Below are 10,207 nucleotides of genomic sequence, written 5' to 3'. Positions count from 1 at the left end.
CTCCTGATTTACGCCAGCATCGCTGAGATCAGAATCAATCCCTCTCACTCCCAGCTCCATCAGGGTTACCAACCCAAATGCGCCCTCAGAAATATCAGGTGGTGTCTCAAAAAACAACCTGACAGCTGCGTCCGGCCGGGGCCGAGTTCAAATCTGCTGATAGGATAGTGGATGGGGGATGACCACACACACCCACACACACACACTGTCAGTACAGATCTGTGTGCACACACGTGCTGTCTGTACAGATCCGTGGACACACACACACACACATGTGCTGTCAGTACAGATCCGTGGACACACACACACTCACATGTCTGTACAGACCTATGCATGCTCACAGACACACACACACACACATGCTGTCCGTAGAGATCCATGTGCATGCGTGCACACCCCCCGCCCGTTAATAGAGATATACATAAATACAGTGGGAATAGAAGACCTGAACATTTCAGCCCCACAGTTTTGGTCTGGGGCTACAGGCCCCTTTGGGACCTAAGCCAAACACTAACTGCCTGAAGTTAGGAAAATCTCCCTTCTCTGACAGGCTAGTCTGTTTTTCTCTCATGGCTCCGGCACTGGGCACCTGGGCTCTGTCCTTGGGTCTGGGAGTGGAGCGGGGTCTAGTGGTTAAAGCAGATGAGGCGCTGACTCACTTGCTAAGTAAACAATACATATTTCAATGCAGCTCAGTGTAAATGAAAGACGATGGGTCGTACTTACAGGCTGGGGGGCTCTGTCCTGGGGTCGGTGACTCTGAGGAAGGTTTAGGGGTCGTGGCGGAGAATCACACAAGCTCCCAGCATGACGCTGAGGCCAAATGAGCTAATGTGATCCTGGGAGGCACAAACGAGGGAATCTGGAGGAGGGGTGGAGAGGTGATTTCCCCTCTGGACTGGGCACTGGTGCGCCCACTGCGGGGATCCCGTGGCTGGTTCTGGTGCTCACCATCCGAGACGGATGGTGATAAATTGGAGAGGGGGCAGAGAAGAGCCCCGAGAATGATTAGAAAACCTGCCCAATAGCGAGAGACTCAAGGGGCTCCATCTATTTAGCCTAACACAGGGACGGCGAGGGGGCGACTTGATCCGACTATAAGAACCGATATGGGGAACAAATGTCTGCTCAGGGCTCCTTGGTCTAGCAGAGGAAGGTGGAACACACAATCCAGCGGCTGGGATTTGAAGCTAAACAAATTCAGCCTGGAAACAAGGCCTTCATTTTTAACAGGAAGGGTAAGTGACCGTTGGAACAACTTACCCGGGGCCGTGCCGGATTCTCCATCCAGCACTGACTATTTTTAAACCAAGGTCCAATGTGTTTCTACACAGCCTACTGTGGGGCAGGTCTCTGGCGTGTATTAGCCAGGAGGTCAGATCATGTGATCACCGGGGTCCCTCCTGCCTTTGGACTCTATGAGTCAGGACTCCTGGGTTCTGTTTTCAGCTCAGAGAGAGGAGCAGGGTCTAGTGAGTGGGGTGGTTGGGGGAGCTGGCAGTCAGGACTCCTGGGTTCTGTTTGCAGCTCAGAGAGGGGAGCGGGGTCTAGTGAGTGGGGTGGTTGGGGGAGCTGGCAGCCAGGACTCCTGGGTTCTGTTTGCAGCTCAGAGAGAGGAGCGGGGTCTAGTGAGTGGGGTGGTTGGGGGAGCTGGCAGTCAGGACTCCTGGGTTCTGTTCCCAGCTCTGTGAAGGAAGTGGTGTCTGGTGGTTAGAGCAGCGACTGTCTTCCTTGCTTCAGTGCAGCCCCTGGCACAAAGGAGCCGTGATCGGGGTTGGCGTGTCTAAGTGGCACCTCCTGGAGACAGGAGACCAGTCTAGATGGGACATTGGTTTGACAGTGGACATCTTCAATGTCTCTGCCCCCGGCCTGGGGCCAAACGGGAAATCTCTCCCACAGGTGGGCACGGGGAAGAGGTTGTTAGTGATTTTTACACTGGGCATGTTTAAAAGCCATGAAACGCCTGGAACGCGAGGGTGGGGCTAGTAAATGGAGAGAAAGAAACGTCAAACAAATCCTACGAAATCCCCAGCGCTTCTCGGCGCCGTCCAGCCACGGATCCCAGAGCACTTTGCAAAGAGCCTAAGGACACAGCACCCGATGGGGCCTCAGAACTCAGTGAACTCACCCCCCGCTGCTGTCCCTGGCAGCCCCAGCAAGATCCCCGTCATCAACTGATCAGGCTCCATCAGAATGCTAGTTAGGGGGTTTGCCCACCACTCCTGCTTGGAGGCTGTTCCAGACCCGTGGTCCTCTGAGGGGTAGAAACCATCTTCCCTTCCAGCCTCAGTTTACTTGTGGGGTGGCAGTGTGGCCTAGTGGATAGTGTACCAGCTAGGGGCTCAGAGGATCTGGGTTCTATTCCTGGTTGTGCTACTGGGTTTCCCCATCTGTAACATGGGGGTGATGACACCACTCTGCTTTGAGGTCCATGGATGAAAAGAGCTGGGGTCATTACTGCTGCCAGCCAGCGGCAGTTTCCTGCACCTAGGAGCCTGTGCATGTTTCCCCTTTAGATGCAAACATAAGAATGCCCAGACTGGGTCAGAGCAACGGTCCATCTAGCCCAGTATCCTGTCTGCCCACAGTGGCCAGTGCCAGGTGCCCCAGAGGGAATGAACAGAACAGGGACTCATCAAGAGATCCGTCCTATCACCTGCAAACAGAGGCTAGGGACACCGTGGGCAAGCATGTTCCATTTTTCAGACGGTTGCTAAGTGCAGCGCCAAACGAGATGTCTCTGAAGAACGTAACCATGGAAAGCGAAGTGCTCCTCAAACCCTAAAGTCACCTAAGCGACCCTGACAAACAAATCACCTTAACTCTGCCCTTTCTTGCCACCATTTTCCAAGTTGGAGGCCTAGAGGTGAGGCTCCTAAATCTGCATTTGGGCACCTAAATAAAATGTCTATTGAGAATCCTAAATCTGCACTGAAGAGCCCCCAGGGCTGGCCATTTTGGCCTCAGTCTTTCTTTGGGAGAAGCGAAAAGATGATTTAGGTAGCATTGCATATGGAGAGCCAGCCAGTGGGGTCAAATGGATAGAGCAGAAAGGGAGCTGGGAGTCAGGACTCCTGGGTTCTGTTCCCAGCTCTGGGAGGGGAGTGGGATCTGGTGGTTAGAGCAGGGGGCTGGGAGCCAGGACCCCTGGGTTCTACTTCTGCCTCTTGGGGGAGAGCATGGTCTAATGGTTAGAGCAGGGAGGGATCTGGGCAGCAAGACTCCTGGGTGTAATCCCAGCTGTGTCATTGTCTCACTGTGTTACCATGGGCAAGTCCCTTCCCAGCCCCGTGCCTCAGTTTCCCCATTGCTAGAATGGTCCCAAAGTTGCTACATGTTATTGAGCCTTCCTGGTGCGGCGCTCAGCATGCTGGTTCCAGCACTAACCAGTCCTGCCTTTGCAGGAGGGACTTAGCTTTCCGCTTTGGGTGAGCCTGAGACCCCGGTGTGGGGGCTGATGGGGTGTGTTTAGCTCGGGGGCTGGGAAGGGGGCTGCTGGGAGGATGCGGATCCACAGTCCAGTCCCGGGCCTCCATGCTTTGCTCGCTCATGCCCATCGGACCCCAGGATGAGGCCTCTAGCATCCGGTGAGAAAAGGCGCATGGCGCAGTGCGGGGGCCCAGGGCAGCTGATGGGTTTGAGCTGTGGGGTCAGAGCGCCTGGCTGGAGCCCGGCCTCTGGGACCCTCCTGCTCGGGGGTGTCTGACAAACCCTCCGTGCCTGGAGCGGGCTGCTGCGCGCTGTGGTGTTTCCCAGCCTCTCCGCCCCGCTGGGTTCACCGCAGCCCAGGGGTGAGCTGCCCCCCTGCTTTCCCCGCATGCTGGGTTTGCATCCGGCAGGGAGTCAAAGGAAAGATGGAAAACTCCTTGTGGGTTTCGCTCCCAGCCATGGGAGCCCCAGGAGGGGAAGGAAGCTCTGCTGCCCAGAGGAAAAGGATCAAAACTGGTTCCACCCGTGGAGGCGGGACAGGGACAGAGGGTCAGCCAGGAAGCGTGCCCCCTCCAGGGCAGGCCTGAGATCCCCTGGCATGGGCGGGTGCCCCCATTCCGGGCTCACATGGAAGATTGGATCTGCCTAGACAGATTGATCACACGGGTTATCAGCTTTCCGGGAGCCCCCTGTCACTGCCCCCCTCCCGCCCCGGCTGAAAGGGGTGGCTGCTCCCCTGGGATAGCGGGTGGCACTCGGATGCCAGGAAGAGGGATCAGTGGAAACGGGGGGGCAGTGAGAATAACCCCCCCTCGGATTTCCCAACCCTGGGCAGGTGCCCAGCTACCTCATCCTCCAGTCACTGGATCAGATTCTGCTGAGTCAGCTGGTGCCCGTGACTCACGGGACAGGGGCTCCCCAGGGCCCAGGTGTCAGGCACACGGCCAAGGGATCAATCCCGAACTGGCCAGGAGAGAGGAGGTGGCACATCCTAAGGCCCTCTGAGCAGCTCTCAGCCACCAGCAGCCGCTGGGCTGGGGGCCAGTGACCGGGGCACGGGTAGCTCCTGACGTGGTGCATTCAATCTTCTGCAGGACCTGCAGAGTGGGGGCAAGAGCCGGGACAGCCCCCCACTCCAAGCCAGTGCAGCTCAGCCCTGCAGGGACCCACTCCTCTTTTCAAGGGAGTTTGTGAGTCTGACCCAGGCCAGAGGCTCAGCAAACTCCTTTCATGCCAGGGATGGCCATGGGGCGGGAGCACCGGGTTTTCATTCCCCGAGGTTTCCCTTTGCGAGGGGTGAGGCCTGTCTGGCTGAAGCCAAAGCGAAGGGGAGAAATCTGGGGTCTCTTCCCCTCCGGTGGCTGGGCCGGAGCCTGGTGCCCGCACCCCTGGCAACGCAGCCTCGGCCTGGGGCTTTCTGAGGCCAGGTCCGACTTGTCCTGTTAGCCAGGCGTACAGGGTCCTGGTGAGCATAGGGGCACCTCTGGCTTCCAATCTCATTCACTGCCACTAAGCACTAGCCCCCGCTCCCCTCCCAGAGCTGGGGATAGAACCCAGGAGTCCTGGCTCCCATCCCCCCCTGCTCTGACCACTGGCCCCCACTCCCCTCCCAGAGCTGGGGATAGAACCCAGGAGTCCTGGCTCCCATCCCCCCCTGCTCTGACCACTGGCCCCCACTCCCCTCCCAGAGCTGGGGATAGAACCCAGGAGTCCTGGCTCCCATCCCCCCCTGCTCTGACCACTGGCCCCCACTCCCCTCCCAGAGCTGGGGATAGAACCCAGGAGTCCTGGCTCCCATCCCCCCCCTCGCTCTGACCACTAGCCCCCACTCCCCTCCCAGAGCTGGGGATAGAACCCAGGAGTCCTGGCTCCCATCCCCCCCTCGCTCTGACCACTAGCCCCCACTTCCCTCCAAGAGCTGGGTATAGAACCCAGGAGTCCTGGCTCCCAGCCCCCCCCCTACTCTGACCACTAGACATTGCTGTCATCCCAGAGCCAGGAATCGAGCCCAGTCCATGCTGCTCTAACCACTGGGCCCCATTGCCCTTGCACCGCTGGGAACAGACCCCAGACCTGTCTCCCAACCCCCTGCTCTCAAGACTAGCTCCCACTCTCCTAAGACCTCAGGAGTCCTGCCCAGGTGCCCCCTGCCCGGGGCCCAGATGTGAGGGCTCCTGTGTCTTTAAATCCCCCTGATGCTGCTAGAACCAAGCAGCCCTCCCGGCCAGAGCCGGCTCAGCCCTCGGCCTCTGCTCACCACTTGCCTTATAAGTCCTGCATCCCTCCTAGCTGCTTCTCTGCCTTTGCCCCGTCCCCTTACTCCCCATAAATCTGGGAACAATCAAAGGCGCATGGCAGGCAGCGCAGGCTGGGGGGGCAGCGCAGGCCCGGGGGGGGGGGGGTGCGCAGTGCAGGCCTTTGCCAAAATGAAAACGCTATTTTATAAACATGCTGGCCGCAGCCAAGTCGGAGACGCTTTCAGGCTTTATATGGCTCGGTGGGACCCGGGAAGGCAGCGGGGGAGCCGGGGGGCTGGCCGGGACCTTGGGGGTCCCCAGCCAAGACAGAGGCGTTGTGGGGAGGCAGGTTTGATCCCCCGGAGCCAGACCCGGGAGGGTATTAACGCTGGCAGGCGCCTCCGGCAGCCTCCTGACTCACCCGGCCTGGCAAGGCCAAGCCCCCGGCCCAAACAGTGTGCAGGCCACGTCCGCTCCCCAACAGCACCCACGGGTCATGTTCCCCCAAACCCAGCACCCACGGGCCACGTCCCCTCCCCAACAGCACCCACAGGTCACATCCCCCCAATCCCAGCACCCACGAGCCACATCTGCTCCCCAACAGCACCCATGGGCCATGTCCCCTTCATAACCCAGCACCCATGGGCCACATCCCTCCAAAACCAGCACCCATGGGTCACGTCCCCTCCCCAACAGCACCCACAGGCCACATCCCCTTCCCAAAAACACCCATGGGCCATGTCCGCCCAAACCCAGCACCCATGGGCCATGTCCTCTCCCCAACAGCACCCATGGGCCATGTTCCCTCAAACCCAGCACCCACGGGCCACATCCCCTCCCAAATAGCACCCACGGGCCATGTCCCGCCAAATCCAGGACTCATGGACCATGTCCCCTCCCTAACAGCACCCATCGCCCACATCCCCCCAAATTCAGCACCCACAGGCCATGCCCCCCCAAACCCAGCACCCACGGGCCATGTCCCCTCCCCAACAGCACCCATGGGCCATGTCCCCTCCCCAACCCAGCACCCTGGGCCATGTCCCCTCCTCAACAGCACCCATGGGCCATGTCCCCTACCCAACCCAGCACCCATGGGTCACATTTCTGCCAAACTCAGCACCCACGGGCCACGTTCCCTCCATAGGACAGCACTCACAGGCCATGTTCCTTCCCCAACCCAGCACCCATGGACCACGCCCCCACCAACCCAGCACCCACGAGACACATCCCCCCCAACAAAGCACCCATGGGTCACGTGTCCTCTCCAAACAACAGCACCTATAGGCCACATATCCCCTCCAAACAAACACATATGTGGCACATCCCCCCCAAACACAGCACCCACAGGCCATGCCCCCCCGCAACTCAGCACCTACCAGCCACATCCCCCTACCAAACACAGCGCTTATGGGCCATATCCCCTCCCCACATTGAGCATATGAGCCCCGCCCCCCCAGCACATATGGACCATGTGCCTCCCTCCACGATGTATAGGTCATGTCCCCCCCAACACATAGCACAAATCGTCCGTGTCCCCCGGTCCGTAACATGGTGTGTACAGGTCCTGTGCCCCCGCAAACAGCAAACGGTGCGTACAGGCCATGTCCTCCCACCCCGGGGCCACATCCTCCCCCCAGCGTGTAACAGCCACGTCTCCCCCCGCCCAGTGTGTCCAGCCGTGGAGCAGCAAACGTGCCAAGCGCTTGCTCACGTTGGCCTGAAGTGACCCCTGAGCGCAATGGACGGGCCCTGAGGTCCTTCTCCCAGGTGCCCGTGTGGGAGTCGTGGGCACAGCTGGGGCCTGAACCCAGGAGTTCTGGCTCTGTGATTTCCTAGCTTAAGGGCGAAGGGACCGTTACATCACCGCTCTGACCCTGCTGGGCCGGGCCCTGGTCAGCTGCGTCCTGCCTAAGGGGATGGGAAACGCAGCCGGAAGCCCCAGCGAGCAAACGGGGTCAGGCAGGGTCTGGAGGAGGGGGTGCAGGCGGCACTGGGGGCGAGCTATGTCTGGGGACACATGGCGGCAGGACGTAAGAAATGCTTCGGGAGCTCTGGGTGAGCCTGCAGTGGGTGGTAGCCCATGAACTAGCCCAAAGTGACGGGTTAGACTGAGCGGTTGATGAGCCCGGCAGCGTGGCCTGGCGGATAGAGCCCTGGAGCGAAAGCTGGTTTTATCCCCGGCTCTGCCGCTGGCCGGGTGGCATGGACTCACAGATCGTGCCCACTGGAAAACACAGAAAAACCAAGGAACACCCCCCCCAGTTCATCACATTGGCTGGGCAACCTGCGTGAGTCACCTCACTGCACGGTGCCTCGGTTTCCCCATCTGGGAAATGGGGATAAGGATGCCACGCTGCTTGGAGCTCTGCTGGTGGACGAGCTGAGAACTAGGGACTGTGGCTTATTGTTCTCGGTGTCCTCAGGTGACTCTCCTTCCCCACGCCCCAGGAATGAGTTTATGATAATGTTTATATCGGGGCAGCGCCGAGCAGGCCCCAGACTGGGCTCAGGGCCCCTTGTGCCAGACGCTGCCCCCAATAGCTAATCACAGACCTTGCCCGAAGTGTTTCTGAGCAAAGCGTCGGAGGCGAGAGGCAGGTGGGCACAGCAGGCACATGCGACGCTCCGGGCCCTGGATTGGCACAGGGACAGACTGAGGGGGGGTAGGAAGGCACTGACGAGGGGGAGATGCTGCCACGCTGCCAGGGCCATCTGGCTAGGATCCCCAGCCGGGGTGCCTGGGGTGCCCGGTAAGAGTGTGGGAAGTGCCGTGACACATGGTCCGGGCACCGGCAGGAGAAGGTGCGAGGACGCAGCCCTGGCACTGTGCCCATGGGGCTCCCCCAGTCATGTCAGGGGTCTGGGGAACCCAGGGGCCCAGACTCTGTTCCAGCAGGAATAACCCCCTGGTTAGAAGCCAGTGACTGTTGGGGGATCTGGTTTGCGGGGGGTCCCAGCTCCCTGGGGCCGGGAGCTCACCACGAGGTGGGGGGGGGGCTGGGTGTGCATCCACACTGCCCCCTGCTGGTGGGTTGGGCTGAGATGGGGCAGGCCAGCTAGAGGTGTGTTTAGAGGTGACACCCCAGGGGCCCGATCCTGTGCTCCCCCCCCAGCAGGCTGGCTCCTGCCAACCCAGCGCTGCTGGGCTGTGCGTGTGCACACGTGTGTCCAGGCCGTGGCAGCCAGGGGGTTAAGGGCCCAGGCTGCTGGAGGCTGACTCAGCCCTGAGCTCACGGCCCAGGAGGCTCTGATGCTGGAGGGACCTGGCAGGCGGCTAATTTTTGCTGATGACGTGAGGCTGGGCTGTGTGGTGGCTGAGTCAGGCCGGGCGCCAACGCCCCCTTCCCCACCCCCTGGCCCCCTCTTGCCCACCCCCTCTCGCTCCCGAGCTCAGAATGCGCATTGCCATTTATAGACGCCTGGCGGCCTGGCCCCATGTCACCGCGCCCACGGCTCTGCCAACAGGGTGCCCCCACAAATGGGGGGTCCTGCCAGGGGGCTGGGCAGCTGTACCAGGAGCCCTGCTCCTCTGCCAGCCCCATCGACTTAACGCTCCAGACAGGCAGTTGGGGGGGATGAGTGGGGAGTGAAATCACCGGCCAGGGAGCCCCCTGGGACTAGAGGGGAACCTTTGGGGCTGGCCCAGGCCTTGGGGGCAGGGCTCCGAGCACCCAAGGGGCTTTGCGGGCTCCTTTGGGCACCCGCTGCTCAACAACCTCCAACCGGCAGCAGGGGAGGATGGCGCCAGCCACGGCACGGAGGGATGGATGCCTGGGGGGAGGGGGCACTGGGGGTGCCTGGGGAGGGGGTGCTGGGGGGCCCCAGGGAGGGGGCACTGAGGAGGAGGTGCCAGCTGGGGGGCCTGATGTGCTAGGACATCTGGGCAGGATCAAGGAAGTGCTGACTGGCAGAGAGCAGGGCTGGCACCAGCTACATCAGAGGCAGGTGTGAGACTCCCGGCAGCGATAGGCTGATCCCCCCCCAGGCCCCTAGTCTGGGTTCGCTCGCGTTTGCCCTCCCCCAGCCCCAGGGGCCCTCACTGCCCTTGCTCCTGGGCTCACGGATCCCATGGCAGGGAGCAGGGCCGGTGCCAGGCACCAGCAAAGCAAGCCCGTGCTTGGGGCGGCACGGTGTCAGGGGCGGCATTGGCCATCTGGTTTTTTGCTTCGGGTGGTAAAAGGCTAGAGCCGGCCCTGGCAGCAGCAGCCCGTCATGCGTGGGGGGCGCCCTGGGGCCGCTGCAGTTCGTGCCGTGGGGGAGCAGCGCCTGCACCTTGTGGCTGGGGCGGGCAGGCCCCGAGCAGGGGACGCTCAGGCTGGGGGCCGCCCCGCAGGGCACAGGGAGCCGCCTGCAGATGCCGCAGGGTGGCTGCCCCCCAGTGCCGCAGCCGGGCGGAGAGGCCCGAGTCAGCCAGGGACTCTGGCAGAGTGGCGGCACGGGGTGCAGGTGGGGAGGGAGAGAGAGCCCAGCACTGGGGCGGCAGGGGGTGCAGGTGTGGGGGGGATAGAGCCCAGCATTGGGGCGGCAGGTGGAGGGGG

Source organism: Chelonoidis abingdonii, chromosome 26, assembly GCF_003597395.2.
Source record: "Chelonoidis abingdonii isolate Lonesome George chromosome 26, CheloAbing_2.0, whole genome shotgun sequence".
Classification (NCBI taxonomy): Eukaryota; Metazoa; Chordata; order Testudines; family Testudinidae; genus Chelonoidis; species Chelonoidis abingdonii.
Note: the sequence above shows the minus strand (reverse complement) of the source record.